The 16,508-nt window shown below is 42.2% G+C and overlaps 1 protein-coding gene across 1 annotated transcript in view; it reads left to right on the top strand.

The window, feature by feature from the left end:
• Positions 1 to 16,508, top strand: part of esrrga (estrogen-related receptor gamma a) — a 186,719-nt gene that overhangs the window by 54,675 nt on the left and 115,536 nt on the right. The window contains exon 3 of the mRNA XM_033624368.2: positions 5,178 to 5,209. The gene's annotated coding sequence lies outside the window, so the exon portion shown is untranslated. The remainder of the gene's footprint in view (positions 1 to 5,177; positions 5,210 to 16,508) is intronic.

Genomic DNA, 16,508 nt, shown 5'->3' with positions numbered 1-16,508 from the left:
CGATTCATCTAAGGATTCATGGCTGATTTCGTATAGATTGAGGAGGCTGCTACCGACGTAGCCGTATCTCTCGCTTGTCAAACCGGATATCCGGTCGTATCGGTTAATCGTTCCCAAACCTATGAGATAGTCATCCTAAATTACTGACACCATCAGAATTTTATCTCAGGTTATCGTTGGTCGCAAGACGTTGACGGCCGTCCTTGAACCTGTCTCATGGTGTGACGTAAGACCACAGTTTTAGAGCCACGACCAAAGATATCGCCACGTTTCTCCCATGATGGCCATCTTTCGTCTGGGACAGCTCAAAATCGCACAGTGTATACTGGCCATAAAGCAGAAGATTCAGTTCTTTGTAGGGCTGGTCATTGTTTAAAAAATAAGTGATACCGATACCAGTAGAGTACTTTATTTGATACCTTCTTTTTCTGCTTCAGTCGATCCCCATCATGTGAATGGAATCATTCAATTGTGTAAAATGCCACCAGATGCCATAAGTGTATGGTAAGGCCATACTTTTGAACAGTTGGGTGACATTTCAGCATGCGGAACTTCCAGCTCCATCGAATACGCCGCACTTGACTTCACCACATCAGAGACTGTGTGGGTTGTAGCTGCTGCTGCAGTGGGCCATACACATTAAATGGAAGAATGCTTGCAGTCATTGGCTGCGAGCAAAACCACAGAAATAGTCTTTTTTTTTCTATAATTGGGCACAACAAGGATCCGAGCAAGTATAGTTTGAATGGAGAAGTTTTGTTACTACTTGATACTTGGTTCTTTTAGTCAATACCTTGAAAGATTCACATTCCAATGCCTGGCCCGAGTTATTTACATGCTCCTTGGTCTTTTGGTCAAAATGCTTCTTTTGCTCGCGGTCATTAAATGTGAGAGACTGCTGTTGTCCACTGCCTAGTCCGTCACATCATGTTGAATGGTACTGCTCAATCTAAGAATACAGCATGCCAGTTAATGATGTGTCCCATGTAAACATATTTCATTTCCCTCTCCTGCTGTCATAGTTTTACTGAAATCTTGAGTGTTTGAATTTAAAGGATAAGTCAAACTCTCTGTGTCAACAGTGTGTGTGACAGTTAATGGCTATTTTTGAATTTTTTTGCACATGTGGACATGTATGTTTTCCTATAAATAGTGCTGATAGTAACAGAAGCAGCGGCCTGGGCTCAGTGGTTTTTCCCATTGATTAACTGGCAGGCTAATGCACAATCATCCCCACCACTCGTGCACACACACACAAACACATACACATACACACACACACAAACTACCGCACTGCACTAATGAGAGTTGGTTAAGACCCCCTAGGAACAACCAACCGCCACTTTACCCCAGAGAGAGGCAATGGGTGTTAGAGAGACACTAGAGGGAGTGAAAAAGAGGTAAAAAGGAGAGGTAGAGTAAATCAGATATAGAAAGCATGAAGAGGAAAATGAGGAGATAGAAAGCTGGAAGTAACAGAGCATGATAAAATAAGTGAGATCAAAGTGATGGAATAACTGCATACCTGCGTTAATTTTTGTGTGTTTTTGTGTATGTATGTATGTATGTGGCTAAGATGCCCCTGAGAGGTGTCCTCTTGCTGTCGATGTGTGTATCCCTGTGTCTGGATGTATGTGTGTGCTAGAATTACCCAGAATGCTTTAGCGATTGACTGGCTGGCTAATGGCGGTCTCTGTTTTCCTCTGATGGTCATTGACTAGGCCTTCTCATCAATACCTGTTTTTACAGCTATTCTTGAGCTGTGTGTGTGTGTATGTGTGTGTGTGTGTGTGTGTGTGTGTGTGTGTGTGAGGTTTTGGTTGTTTGTGCAACTTATAAAAGAAACTACCTTTACTTGGGAGCTTTAGAGTTCTGTACAAGAACCTCTTTAGTCATCTCTTCACACGTCTTTTTAGCTTTACCCTTTATGTATAATTTTTAAGACGTCATCTAATGTGGGCAAAGTTTTATGTTTACATTTTGGGGAGCAACACGATTTCACTCTGATATTTGTTACGGTTGTAACTTGCGATACGATACTGTAACTGTATCAGAATACTTACTGCATTCAAACAAATAAAGACAAAAATAAAAAAAAAAAGGAAGTGGCGATGTTTAAAAGAAATCAGTGGAAAAAATTCCATTTATGGAAAAATTTAGCAAGTCTGGCTGTCACTGAAAATCTTACCTTGCATATAGCGTAGTCCTGATTGAATTTGTTTGCCCCATGTGATGTAAAACCCAAAGTGGGCCCAGACCTTCAACTTGATAGATGACAGTACTTCTGTGATTTGTTTTCCTCTGCTGTCTGCACTGTCCCCAGTTTCTTCGTCACTGCAAGTCAGTTAACTTCTGTTCACTTTACACTCATCCATTTGATGAATGCCATCACGAGGAGTCATGAAGTAATGACTCTGGTAAGTCAAACTGGCAGGGGAATCTGGTTAAAGCGCCTGCATGTTTTAATAAAATATCAATATATATAGATAAATATATTCCCATATGTATATTATGTCCCACCTCTAATATATATTGTGATAAGTTGTTTTGAGAGACATCGTTGCAGTTCAGTTATTACATAATTGCTGGTACTTGATACAAATTAAAAGGTTTCTTGTTTAGCAGAGGTGGTAAGCACTGCTGATTAATTACTGCAGTCAATGTAGTGACTAGATGAGGGTTCAAACCATTGCCCTACTCTTTGAAACTGTGGCCTTTGCTGAGTGATGTGCCACAGCTTGTCTTGTTTTGAAGTTTAGTAAGCCCAATATTACCGTACGTCATAAAAATGTCTAAATGCTGCAGGGAATCCTAAATAATGTTTTTGAGTAGTTAGGGGGCTTTGTTGGGTAATAGGTTGAGGTTGACACTTTCAAGCAGTTTTCTTCAACTCTATTTTCCTCCGGACTCTAACCTCTCATCTCCTCCCACGCCTTCTCTTTATACAGTCCTCCACACTTTCCTTAATCAGTTTATATCTCTGTCCTCATCATCACAGCACTGTTTTGCTCTTCTCCTTTCCTGCGTGTGTGTAGCTGGTGTCAGTTCTGGAGGGACTGCTGAAGGCCTGACCGAGGGTGAAATATATTTATTATCAGATGGTAGACAATATGCAGGTTTTCATTCACATATTGGCTGTTGAGGGAGGCTGCTTGTAAATTTCTGAACGGAGAAACACGTTTCTGTGTTTGGATGACAGGCTTTGTTGGTTTGTAGATGTGACAGTGATCTGGTATCTCCCTGCAATGGTTCAATAAAGGGACTTTGAAAGCCAAACCTCTCCTCTCCTCTCATAGCTCCCCTACCTGTCTCTTTTCCTCTCCTTTCTCTTCTGTTCTTCCTCTCTTCCTACCTTTCTCCCCTCAGTTTGGAAAGGATTTGGTCTCACAGACACTCAGCAAGACTATCACCACTCCACCCAGGAGACCACTCATCTCTCCCTTCAACTCTCCCCACTCACCACCCACCCTCCACCCTCCCTCTATCCATCCATCTACCCATCTATCCATCCATCGATTGCCACTATTCCTGGAGTCCTGTTATCCCACTCCTGGTCCAGCTCGGGTTTCCCTTCCCTTCCCACCACTCAGCTGTGTGTGTGTGTGTGTGTGTGTGTGTGTGTGTGTGTGTGTGTGTGCGCGCGCGCGCTAACCTTTTTATTTCTCCCTGTCTTTCTGAGTGTCACATTTGATTAATTATCAAATCTGCTCTGGCATGGTAATCACAAAGAAATAAACATTCATTTTCTCTCACCATTAATGTGAGAACAAGACAAGAATTTACCCAAATCAATTCGTGATCACTTTTTATCTACTCAAAATACATGATTGCAGCACTTGAAGCACACACGCTCACAGATGTACTTTCCACTAAATGTGACTCAATTCCATGCTCATTAGTAGCAACAGTGCTCTTGCTACACAGTCACCTCTAAACGGCCTAAGTGGCCTGAGTATTGATAATCTATAAGAAATGGTCAATTCTATGAGAAAAGCTGACTTAATCAATAGCCTGATTACTCCAGTAAGAGGTGAGCTCTTTGCTCATTCATTCACTAACTTAATCACTCATTTTATTAATATAGAATTTTTTAAATGGATACTTTTTAAAAGTATTATTTGTCATTTTTATACCTTTATTAGAGACATATTGGAAAGATGATGGGATGTCAGAGGAGAGAGGGATGATGGGAAGACACAATGTGAAAAAGGGTCCTCAACCGGACTCGAACCAGAGACGTTGGGGCAGCAGTCACCACCTGTTGAAAGCACCAGCAAAGATTGAGGCTGGATGACAAAACAATATGGGGGATTGCGAGAAAACTTATGTTGATAACAATTTTCTCTCTATGGATAGATCTAACAACCCATCACACAGCAGAAGTAAAGGTGCAACAGCCATTCAGTCTGCTGCCTTTGCTCTCTGTATCACTACCTACACCATCGGCTATGCTCAAAACACGAGTGGTCAGCAGCGTAACGTTTTTTTTTGGGGGGGGGGCTTATATGTCCTTGTATCAATCTGTATCCCCTTTCTAAATACAAAGGTTTTTGCGGGTCTGTGAAAGCATCACAGTTGAACCTTTTTTTTCCGTCAGCAGCAGTTTGTGGACTTTTGAGTTGCGGGGTAGACAGTTGATCAATCCATCTGATCAGAGCTGGTCACGAGAGAAGCAGCTGTTTGTGAGTGAAAGCTGACTTTAGACCCAGCGCACTGGAGGTTATGATTCACTTTCACTGGACCTGCCATTCTGCTGGTCTGCCCATGCCCTCCATCTTTGGAACGAATAATAACTGAATAATATATATATTCCAATAGGGCACCGAAATTAACGGTCTAGCTACAGAAATAGAAAATCTAAAAGTGGCACCAAATGTTTTGATTGTGACAACCCGCCACAAATAAATAAATGTGTGGGAAACACTGAGAGTGCACATGGGACAGGCCTTTAATTCCTCTCACACAAAACTCAGCAAAGATAAGAAATACTATTAAATTGTTTATCTGAAGCAGTATGAATGTTGTATAAAAATTAGGCTATTTAATGACAGCGCTTGTGCATTTATGGCACCTGGCACACTGAAACACAAACAATAAACTCTTAAAACAATATCTACAACTTGAAAAAATTGTTTATGAAAAACAATTAATCAATTTTTTTGATCTGTACCCTACAGGCTTGGACTTGGACTTTGTGACCCCATCAGAGGTAGGGAGTGACCACTTTTTTATCGTTTCTCTTGTTTACCATGTTGGTAAATTTGACTGAATTATACTTTGGTTTCCATGAAGTGAACTGAATGACTGAATTGTGAAAATTCTAATCAAGCTAAGGATGTGTAGCATGTCCATATTGACAAAAGTTTAAACATTTATATTTTGGTGCGTGATGCCAAGTGGATTAAAACTAGCTCAAGCTGGTCCTCCCCTCAACCAGGTGGGCTCTAACAGGTTTTATAACTTAGATTCAAGGATTGATTGGCTTCACATTGTCAATTGCAACCAGACCAGAAGTCTGAACGAGACCTGCATATTTTTTTTTAAAACATGTATCCACTAGGCTTGGGTGGTAATAGGGTATTAGGGTATACCAGGGTACCGTCAAAAATACAGCCCCCCTTCTGTTCATTTATGTAGTGCACATCACACGCCACCAAAGGTCAGTCTCTGGTCTGGTGGAACAGGCAGTTCAGCTGACAGACAGAGATAATGAGTGGGGTGGGGTGGGGATAATGTTACAGGACTGTAAATGGTGGCAACAGCAGAAAGAGTGATGTCAGGGGAAAACCGCTTATTTTCACATCTAATTCAGTGAATTAATAAAAATTATTGAATTTATTTTGACCAACTTAGAGTTGGTGATGGGCGGCACGGTGGAGCAGTGGTTAGCACCGTTGCCTCACAGCAGGAGGGTTCCTGGTTCAATCCCGGGTGGGGGGGAGCCCTTCTGTGCGGAGTTTGCATGTTCTCCCCGTGTCAGTGTGTCAGTATTCAGAAGGCTTAGGGTTATATTTTTCTGTTCAGTAAGAAAAATAAGTGTAAAAATCCCGACTTTCTTGTTATTTTGTGAGTGTTGTTCATTTATGACACTAAGAAAAGCTAAGAGAGATTAGGGAAAGAATTCACCAGTGGTTGGGATTGTTGGGGGTATACTGCCAAGGTAGTAGCCACACCAGCAAGTAAAAGGGGCTCAGCCTTTACTTGGGGCTGGACTTTAAGATGAAGGTTTAAGGTTTAATTTACATAAATTGTTTATAGAGATGCACAAATCTCCTCTTCTCTCTGTGGGTTCTCCTTCCTCTCTAGGAGAGAGTAGAGAGCTGTCTAGCAGAGGAGATGTGGATTGTGCCTCCGTGTATGTGGACACTAACTGTCATTGCAGGGTTTGATGTCGCTGGGTCTAATTGTCTTTCATGTGAACACAAGAGAGAGGTGTTTGGCAAGCACAGGGTAAAGAGAGAGAGCGGGAGAGGACGTAGAGGAAGAAGAGGGTGTAGAGGACAGTGTAGTGAGGGAGAAGGGGAATAAAAGGAAGCATTTAAAAAGACAATTTGGGTAAAACAGAAAAGAATGAGTCTGTCAAGGCAGTGTCCCTTTCCTTCTTTATTCTTTTTAAAAACAGCAAGCAACATGCGGTGAGGGACATTTTAGTCCCTGGGATTCACCTCATTCCTCTCTCCTCCCTGTCATCCCATGTGGGGGCAGTGGATTTGGGTGGTGTTAAGGGCTTTATTAGTAATATTTTTATTCCTGTGGACTAACTGTTTGCACCACCAATGTGACCTTAACTCTTACCCCAACATCTTAATAACAAACCGGAAATAAAACATCCCAGTAGAAGAAGTGAAAACCAGTCACAATACCCTCGCTTTGTAGGATTTTCCTTCTTTATAGAAAATCATCTGTCCTAGACACAGCAGTTCTTGCTCTAACGCACTGACTGCCTTCCTCCCTGTATGTTCCTTTACTGGCTCTTTAACGTGTGCCACGACTCACCTGGATGAGGGGAATTTGTTTAAAAAGCCTGGTAATTGATGCAGGGCTGAGAATTAAGAGAGAGGCTGCCGCATGTGATTAATGCACACAGAATGTGTGTAGCATTTTTTACCGAGACACTTTTAACTGGGCCTCTTAATGGCCACGGAGAAAGAGAGACAGAAAGAGCGAGAAAAAGCAATTCCCCTATTGCTCTCATTTTACCTGTGTGTGCGTTCGTGCGGTTTGTGTGCGAACTTACTCACTGTAGCTATTAAAGTAGGTGACAGCTGTATAAAACACCTATGATTTAGCCGCTCTTGGAAAACAAAACAAAAGTAGTGAGTTTGCAAAGACACACATGCACCGTTTGATGATGGTCATTGATTGGAGTTGAATTAAGATAGTTGGTTTTATTTCTTTGTTTTTTTTTTTATTCTGAACGCTTCAGTGCTGATGGTGCTAGAACAATAGTGCCCTCTTGTTATCTGCCATAAAGCAATTCACTAAACCGTGCAATGAATTCAACCCAGTGGAATGTAAAGTAAAATTCAGTATAAGATAATTATGATAAATATTAATTGATGCAATGCACGTTTGAAGACTGTCTTTTTTATTGTATATCAGAAAGAGAAATCTCTGAAGAAAAGTGTGATATATATGAAGCCCTTTACATCAAAAATATATATATTTTTTAAATCGAATATTATTTATGGAATACAAGTAGTTAAATGAAGCATGGCTGGTTCAGAAGGAAATTTGGTGTGATTGAGGTCATAAGCTATATTTTATCCCACAATGTGGAAAATATAAGACCCCAGCTACATCACTAAACCACAGAGATATAAAAACTAACAAAGGGCATTAATGTTTTGAATATTCTGTGTCATTGGACCGAGTCCTCTGTGTCTGTATTAGTGTCCACGTCTTTGCTCGAGCAGTAGATTGAATGCACTTCCACATACCTCTATGGAAATGAAGTGACACACACACACATACACACCGTGGGACAATCAGGTCATTCCAAGGTAAAAGGACTTAGATATTGTGAAATATTCATACTTTAGAGGAACCGTGTGTGTGTGTGTGTGTGTGTGTCAAGCTCATGACTGCTACAAGCAGTTCTCTTTAATTGAGGTCCTGATGCCTCAAGCAAAATGCTTAGGAGAAAGATAAAACTTGTACAGTGGTGGGTAACACACACACACACACACACACACACACACACACACACACAGACCAACAATGTTGACCTTAAAAACTAAATAAATAAAAGTTGGATATCAGGCGGTCAGTACTGATACAGTATTATGCAGGTTACTTTCTAACCATTGCCAGTGAATGAATACATTACGAATGTGTTAGTTATTAATTGTATTTTAGCAGAGGGGGGATAATGTAAGTCACTGGTTTCAGGGTTTGCATGTGGTAAAACCTGCTAAAGAGGAGGGCCTGATTATGTGTTTATTTTTTTTAAAGTCCAGTACCAGTACCCTTAAAGTTACAGATACTAATAGACTACTTCATTCGAGTGGTGTCATGTCGTATAGCCATACTTTTAAATGTTTGCTGACTCTAATGAATAATAGTCTATCAACAGTGAAGGCTGTCATACCACAGATGGAGCATACACAGACTGGGGCTGCTCTGGTGAGCTGTGTGTTGGACATAAGGCAGCAGAATTTCCTGCAGTTGTTAAACATCACAACCCAATATGAGTAACTTCAGTTGTATGAGTAGGAGAACTGCAAGAAAAGCAGAGGAGAGTAAGACTGTGCATGGATGTGGGCAAGAGATGTGATGAGATTATAGTTTATAAACTACTAAAACAGTTATTCACTGAGAATGCAGAAAATTCATACATCAGACGTATGCAACACGGACGTTTCTTACTGTTAGAAAAACTCTGCTAGCCTCTAGGCTAATTTATGCAATCTAAAATGTTGTAGGCTTGTGAAAATAACGTCAGTATATTGTATTTTGGGGGAAGTCATGTGTAGCAAAAGACAGTTGATTTGTTCCTGAATCTTATGAGCTGAATTTTGCACCTTTTTAAATGTATTTTATGTTTATTTTAGGTGTGTTTGTTGAATCAATCAAACTTTACTGAACTCTGCAGAAACATAACCCAGTGGCCTAGAAACCACACTGCCAACTAGTGTTTTGGAGGTCAGTGGTAAATAGACTGCACTTGTGTGGTGGCTCTTTCCACCACACAAGGTGCTTTTACACTACGGGCTCTAGTTTCACAGACCGGGCGAGGCGGGGGTGCAGCGCACCTGCGCTTCGCCAACTGGGTGTGGCCAGGCGGATTTTGCAAGTTTGACACACCGTGCGCCTGGCGCAGCTACTCCTCTTTCCCACCTCTGTTCCTCCTACCTGCGCAAGTCAGAAAGAGGGAGGAGAGAAGGCGTAGAGTGGGTTTTACACACATCACACCAATCAAATGAGCCCCTCTCCTCGCCCTTAAATGCGCCGCGCGAAGGCGTAATGAGAGTTTACTCAGTTCGCCATGGCAGAAGAGAGCAGCAGCGTCAGATGGCCAAACTTCTCCCAGGAGGAAACTGATGTTTTGGTCCGGGAGGTCCAAGCTCGCAGTGTCCGAATATATGGAACTGCGAGCAGACCTCCACGGGCTGATGATGCAAAGGTAGCCTGGGGGGAGGTCACCACAATTGTAAATCAATGTTGCATTTCTCTCGTGCGCTCTCTCTCTTTCTCTCTCGCAGTCTCACTCTGTTTCTTTTCTTTTGACTTTTCTAAGATGACAGATGCTGAATATATACTCCCTATCTGATGCTGTGGCTATTTGTGGTTGGCTGAGAGGGATGTGAACTCATTTGCAGCTGTGATTGCAGATAGTTGCATTGAATAGTGGTTTTGTGGCTATTTATTGCATTGTTAATGTGCCTGATATTCTGGAAACCTGCCTGTGAGGTTTTGGTGACGTGTGCGCACTGTCCGCTGGTCAGCCAAACTTTGGCTTACACCGGCTGTGCTCCGCCTGCGCTGACAGTAGACCTGGTTTCAGCTGGCGAGCTTTTAGCGCACCTTCGGCGAGGGTTTGGCACGAAACTGTCACTGCGCCAAGCTGGATCTGTCGACACCTCCCCCCTGCTGCGCCGCCACACCCATCTCAGTGCACCTTGGTCTGCCAAACTACCAAACTGAGTGCGCCTCGGGTTGCACTGCTTGAAACTAGCTCTGCGTGGGGTTCGCCACCCTGCGCCACGCCGGGAAACTAGAGCCCTACATGTCACATTCACCCATTCACATACTGGTGGCCGAGGCTACCATACAAGGTGCCACCCGCTGCTCAGTAACCATTCATACACACTCACACACCGATGGAACAGCCATCGCAAGCAATTTGTGCTTCAGTATCTTGCCCAAGGAAACTTTCACATACTGACTGGAAGAGTTGGGGATTGAACCACTGATCTTCCAATTAGTGGATGACTTGCTTTACTTCTGAGCAACATCCATTGTGTAAGTGCAAAGAGTATAACACATAGCAACACCAGGGAAGGCACGCTGCAATATATATGCAAAGAAGGTGGAAGAGCAATTGCTCTTTTTATAAAAAATAATGTTGAAAAGTGTTGCAGATTAAAGGGCCAGCGTGTAAAATGGGTTGAAAACAGTGACATCAGTGGTCATATTCTAGATTGCAGAGCTCACTCGCTCACCCCTCCCGTCGGGTAAATGACGGTGGCCTCGTAGGGACAAAAAGCCTTGCGCAGACACAAGTTTTTCAGGAGTAGGTCTATTTAGCGATGAGGTAAATGTTTATTTAGAAATCTAAACCATGTTAAGATATTGTAATGAATCCCTCACGAGCAGGAGACCAGAGTAGCGTTCGGGAAAAAGGCCAGTTTATTTGAGCACTCCAAAAACTCTGGTAACACTCCAGGGGCTAAAAGACTCCGTCCCAAACTCTGACTCTTCTAGCGTAACACACACAGTTCATACACACATACTCGTTTACAGTACCAAGCGGGTACCCCCTCCCCTCTCTGCTCCACCAATCTCCAACCTGCACACTGACTGACAGCGTAGCCGGTAAACAGAGCTCAGCTGTTTATTTAGCCTAGCAATATCTCCGGACTATAGTAGCTGCAATGGACGACTTTGAACGCGATTTTGAAGAGTTTCTTGTAGCGGACACAGACCCAGAGCCATACCTGTTTGAGCCAGAGCATACAGATGAGGAACTTGGATGCTGAGCGGGCGAGAAGAGAGGCTGAATCCTCCGCTCCCATTTTGCTGCACAGAATCCGTTGGGGAGATATATCATCAGGAGGAAAAGCGCCGCAGAGAGTGCATCACAAGGAGTGAAGTTGCATCTTCTTTTCCTTGCAGATGACGGTTTGGGTTCATTCTCTCCTGTTGCGTGGTAAGTGTGGTCCATTCACAAACTTTATAACTAAAAAAAACTTTTCACTACTCTCTATCGACGAACTACTAACACTCTTTGCTGTTTCGTCCTTCTTCCTTCCTTCCGCTGTCTTCGTTGGTTCATTTATACACGCGAAACGCGTTCTCTGGCTGGCTGGATTGTCCGCTCGGGCTGCCTTACATACATGGCGGCGCAAGATGGCGACCTCTCTAAAGCAAGGCCCTTGCTATATATATATAAAAGTATAATTATAAGGCTACGAAAACCAATGAATTTTATTTTATAGCGATTATACACTTGTATAAACATATTAATGGGTAGAATATTCAGATTCAGATTCAGATTCAGATTTGACAATAAACCATGCCAAATATTACACACATTGGGGAGCTTACTGTCCAGCATGTAGTCATTAAAACAGAGAAATTTTCATGCAACCATGTAACAAGACCTTTCGGCTGTGAAGGCTAAAACACTCGTCTTCAAGCCAAATACAGCCAAAGGAGAAACAGTGCTTGTTTAACTGAATTTGCCACGGCAATATATGACACCTACTTGACATTTCTGTTGGATTTCTGCTGTAATTGGACAGCTTACCTCACTGCATTATGAAACTTGACTTGATTAAGTGAATCAACTGCAGGCCACCGTAACTCAGGGCTCAGGAGGGGTGAATGGTTTGGGTGCTGTGGGTGAAGTTGTATTTGGCTGTCTACAAATCTCAACAGAGGTCATAGATTACATAAAAAACACTGAGTATATTATCAGCTGTGATGTAAATTATCAGTACCTCATTATCTGCTTATCCTACCTGTTTGTTTTAGTGTGTGTGTGTGGGTGTGTGTGCGCTTGACATACAGAAGATAAGACCACCTCACTAAAAGCCTGAGCCTGGTGGTATTTTCTCTGTATCAGAATTATAGATATTAAATGTTGACTAAAGATATTGTACCACACATTTTTACCTCCAACACATGCCCCCAACTCTTGTGTGTGTGTGTGAGATCTGTGGATAATGGCTACTAAAAGCCATAAAAAAAAACATCCATTCCTCTCTTCTAAATATTGGCCTTCACTAAATGGTTTATTGAAGATAAAGTTTCTGCCTATTTAACACTTTGACTGGTTGCACGGATAACAGCATGAGGCCAGGCTAAAGGTGGAGTGTGTATGTCTTCGTGTGTGCTTGTTTGCCTGTTACAACAAGTGCATGTTGGTGCTCATATGTGCATCTTTAAAGATCTATGTGTGTGTTTTTTGTATTTTGTCTGGACATGTGTGTGTGCACATGTGTGTGTCTGAGTAGTGAGTGCTATTATAAGCAAAAAGTAGATACACTGTTGATAGTTTATCTGTAATTTACAGTGTTTGTGGTTTCCTGTGTTCTCTGCCCTTTAGCAGCTCTGATAATGGGTTCTCACTACAGCCAGGTTTCTGAACGTTATCAAGATCTCTCTCTCTCTCGGTTTCTTGTCCCCACTCTCTTTCTTTCTCTCTAAAAGCTAATGGATTACACAAGTAGATCTGCAAAAGCATGCACATGCACACATTACCATGTGTACTCACTGCATGAAGCTAAATACCCCTTAAAATTATTCTTAGCACTTTGCAGAAGCAGTACCTTGACATATTTATTGAATACACCTTACTGACCAATCCTGCAGACGTCCTTAAAACTAAAGAGATCATAGAAGGCCAAAAGGCACTGCTGCTTCCCTTGAGTACTACAGTAAATACTTAATCATCCCTCCATCCCCTCGTTTGAGCTTTTGTGTGACCAATGTCTGACTTTTCCTTTGTCGTTCCTCCCCCACTTCTTCTACTTGTATTTAGAAGTTCAGCGGTAATTTGTGAGGCCAATTAAGACGCATTGTGGTGCTCCGGTCTGAGCGACAAAACCAGAGCCCCAAGGATGAGAGAGAAAGAGAGGTGTTCCCCCTCCCTCCCTACTTTCCACCCACCTTCTAATCCCTTAAAAGCACTTACGAGATTGGCGCTGCCTGCCTGCCTCTGCTCGCCCGTCTACCCGTTGGTTGCCACAGCAGCTGATTGGAGGAATCGGGGCTCCTAATTGGATCATGAGGGTGTGATGCAGGCGACAGCAGCCACATTATGGGAAGCTGACTTTGTGCAGCGTAACCCTGCCAGGATGACCCCTTCCCTGTGTATGCAGCTGGTGTGTGTATGTATGTGTGTGTGTGTGTGTGTGTGTGTGTGTGTGTGTGTGTGAGTGACTGACCTCAATGTGACTAAGAGCCTCCGCTCATCAAGGCGGGCTGGCTGAGGCTGCAGGAAGAGAGAGATTGATGAAGAGAGGATAGGAAAGTAGAAGAGAGGAAAAAGAGGGGAAAAGTGAGTAAAAATAAAAGGAGGAAAGAGAGGGGAAGCAACGAGAGAAGGAGTGGAGAGAAGATAGAGATATTAGCTCAGTATTAAGGGCACTGTGCTTGAGTTTTCTCTTTTTTACAAATGTTTCCTTCCTTTCTGACAGTAGGGGGTAAGGTAGGATTGATGACATGATGCAGTGAATTAATCCCCCTGAACTTTGTGCCCGTGCTCTCTGTGTGTATGTGAGTGTGTGTGTTGGTGTCTTTCACTTTGGTGCAAAGTGACTGTGTTGTCCGTTACGGTGTAAATTGATAGCGTCACTGCTCTTTGCCGCATTACGGGGGAGCGTGGAGCTGTACATTCAGTTTCCTAACTGCATTCTATATCACACCATCATGCACACCTGATCCCACAGACCTGAATGATACACCAGCAAGGACTATTTCTAAGCGTTTTAACTTGAAACCTGGCTTGTGAAAGACACACACATGCATGCACGCTTCCTTTTGTATGCATTTGTTCTGTCTGAAGGCATTGTTAGGTAGATAATGTTATATTTTGTTTTGAGCAGGATTTGGGAAGCATTATATCAAGTCTGTGCTTGTAAAGCAAACCATACTTTACGTGACAATGCCACTTAAATCCTTTGATTCTTACGACTCAATTGAAACTTTTTACATTAAAAGATTGGCCCATTCACTCTTTTTTTTTTTTTTAAACAAAAACCAAAGTGTTGTGACGATCTCACATTTCCCAGGAAACGCATTATCAGTAAAAGACAAAACAGCAAACACTGAAAGTCCCATCAAGTGTTCTTCAGTAAACGTGGAAATGGCCGTGTTCAGGAATAGACATGACAGGAGAAAAGAAATGGCAACAGTAGTTTATTTCCAAACATTTCTATACAAAGTTAAATCACTATGAGACCTACCTCTTCCAATTATTTTGTCTGTAAAAAAAAAGAGATCCAGTCTTGTCATCATTCTTATCCTTTTTCGACAACCCATCATCTTCTTTTTGATTTGCTTTGCTGCAAAGTGCTGCAAAGGCATACAGCCAGCTAATTATTGTTTTAGGCAGCATTAAATGACATAAGTTTTGTTTGTTCTCTAATGTGAAGGTTAATTATAATTAGTAAAACCAAACTCTGAAACAAATTTCCCGACAGTTTAGAAAATCTGTTGCAAATTCGGTTGTGTTTCTGCGCTGGTGCGTAGCGACACTGTGTGTCTCTCTCTTCTGTCAGTTTAGTAACTTTAATAACCAGATCATTATAGCGGGGGGGATATCCCAGTGAATATCTGTGTGGGTGTGTGTATATGGAAGCATGCGTGTGTATGTGCGGATGCGGGTGTGGATTTGTGAGTGTGTTTGACCATTTTGGGAGTGTGTGCATGTGTGTGCAATAATTTGTGTATGAGCATGTGAGTTGGTTTCTGTGTGCGTATGTGTGTGTGGTGTGTGTCAGTGAAGTGCGGCAGTACAGCAGGGGCGTCTGATCCCTCCACCTTTTAAGAACATCAGAGGGTGTGAAAAGCACTGATTGCCCTAACCGCTCTCATTGGGACTCAAACCCCCGGCTTAGTTGTGCTTGAGCGAGTTTGGAGAGACAAGAGAGGGAGAGAGAGAGAGAGGTGTGTCTGTGTGTGTGTGGGGGAGAGAGGGAGAGAGGGAAAGGGGAACAGGGGAGTGACAAGGGGGACAGGAGAGAGAGGGTGGGAGTGAATTTGTTTGGAAGTGATGGAGGAGGAGAGAGGAAATCAGGGTTAGCTGGGGAAAGAGTGAGTACACAAGCAAATTTGAAGTGAGAGGGACATGTTGAGAGAAGGAGGGCTCAGAGGAGAGGGAGATGGCGGAAAGAAGATGGGATAGAGGAAAGAAAGGAGGGAAACAGTGAGGCAGCATGCAGGACATGTGTGGAGAGACAGAAGTCAAGATTATTTGTGTTTTAAATCTTGACACTGTGTTCAAGCTGCTTGTTTTCATCACATTTACTTTAGTCTTTTACAGTGCTCATTTTCCATGATGAAAAAAGTGCCAGGCAAGACAGCTGTACAATAATTCTGGCCGTGTAGTTAAACGAGTAAAGGGGCGACCCTTTCAGATGTCAGTTTGATGACCAAGGTCAAGTCTCAGGTTGGAAAGCCTGGTAAAGTGTCTTTGGGGAAACCAGTGATTCCCTGCAGGTTCAGGGATAGTTGTTTGTGCTTGAACCTGTGCTCCGTTCTATCTCATTATATCACTTTATTAAGGGTGAATATAAGTTTAGAGCAATATTTTTAAACCCAGAACACTTAATAATACAATTAAATGAAGTGTTTTCAAATTGAAAAAAATCACAGTAAAGAAGAAGTGAGTATTCATTGTACAGAGACTGGTCCTGAGTTTGTCTTTGTGATGCAGTTTGGGAGGAAGTTGACAATCACAAATTTAAAAATTAAAAAAGAAACATATATATATATATATATATATATATATATATACTGTATATATAGATATAGATGTGTGTGTGTGTGTGTGTGTGTGTATTGTAAGTCTTGTAGATGTTTTAGTTGTAAATGATATTAGATAAGATGATAAAAATTAACTTTTATATAAATTTTTTGTACGTATACATGTTCTCACTTTCTCTGTTTTCCTCCATATTAAAAAAGGAGCTCCGAAGTTTAAATTTCCTCTTGTGTGTGAAGTACACACCGGTGTATAAAAGAGTGCACCTGTGTGTGTGTGTGGAGGTGTGCTCAATGTCATTTAGAGGTTAAATGCGGTGTTGACTGTGTAGAGCAGAGTGAAGCACGAGACGTGC

This window comes from Epinephelus lanceolatus, chromosome 2 (assembly GCF_041903045.1).
Source record: "Epinephelus lanceolatus isolate andai-2023 chromosome 2, ASM4190304v1, whole genome shotgun sequence".
In the NCBI taxonomy this organism is placed as follows: domain Eukaryota; kingdom Metazoa; phylum Chordata; class Actinopteri; order Perciformes; family Serranidae; genus Epinephelus; species Epinephelus lanceolatus.
Note: the sequence above shows the minus strand (reverse complement) of the source record. Positions and strands in the feature narration are given on the sequence as shown.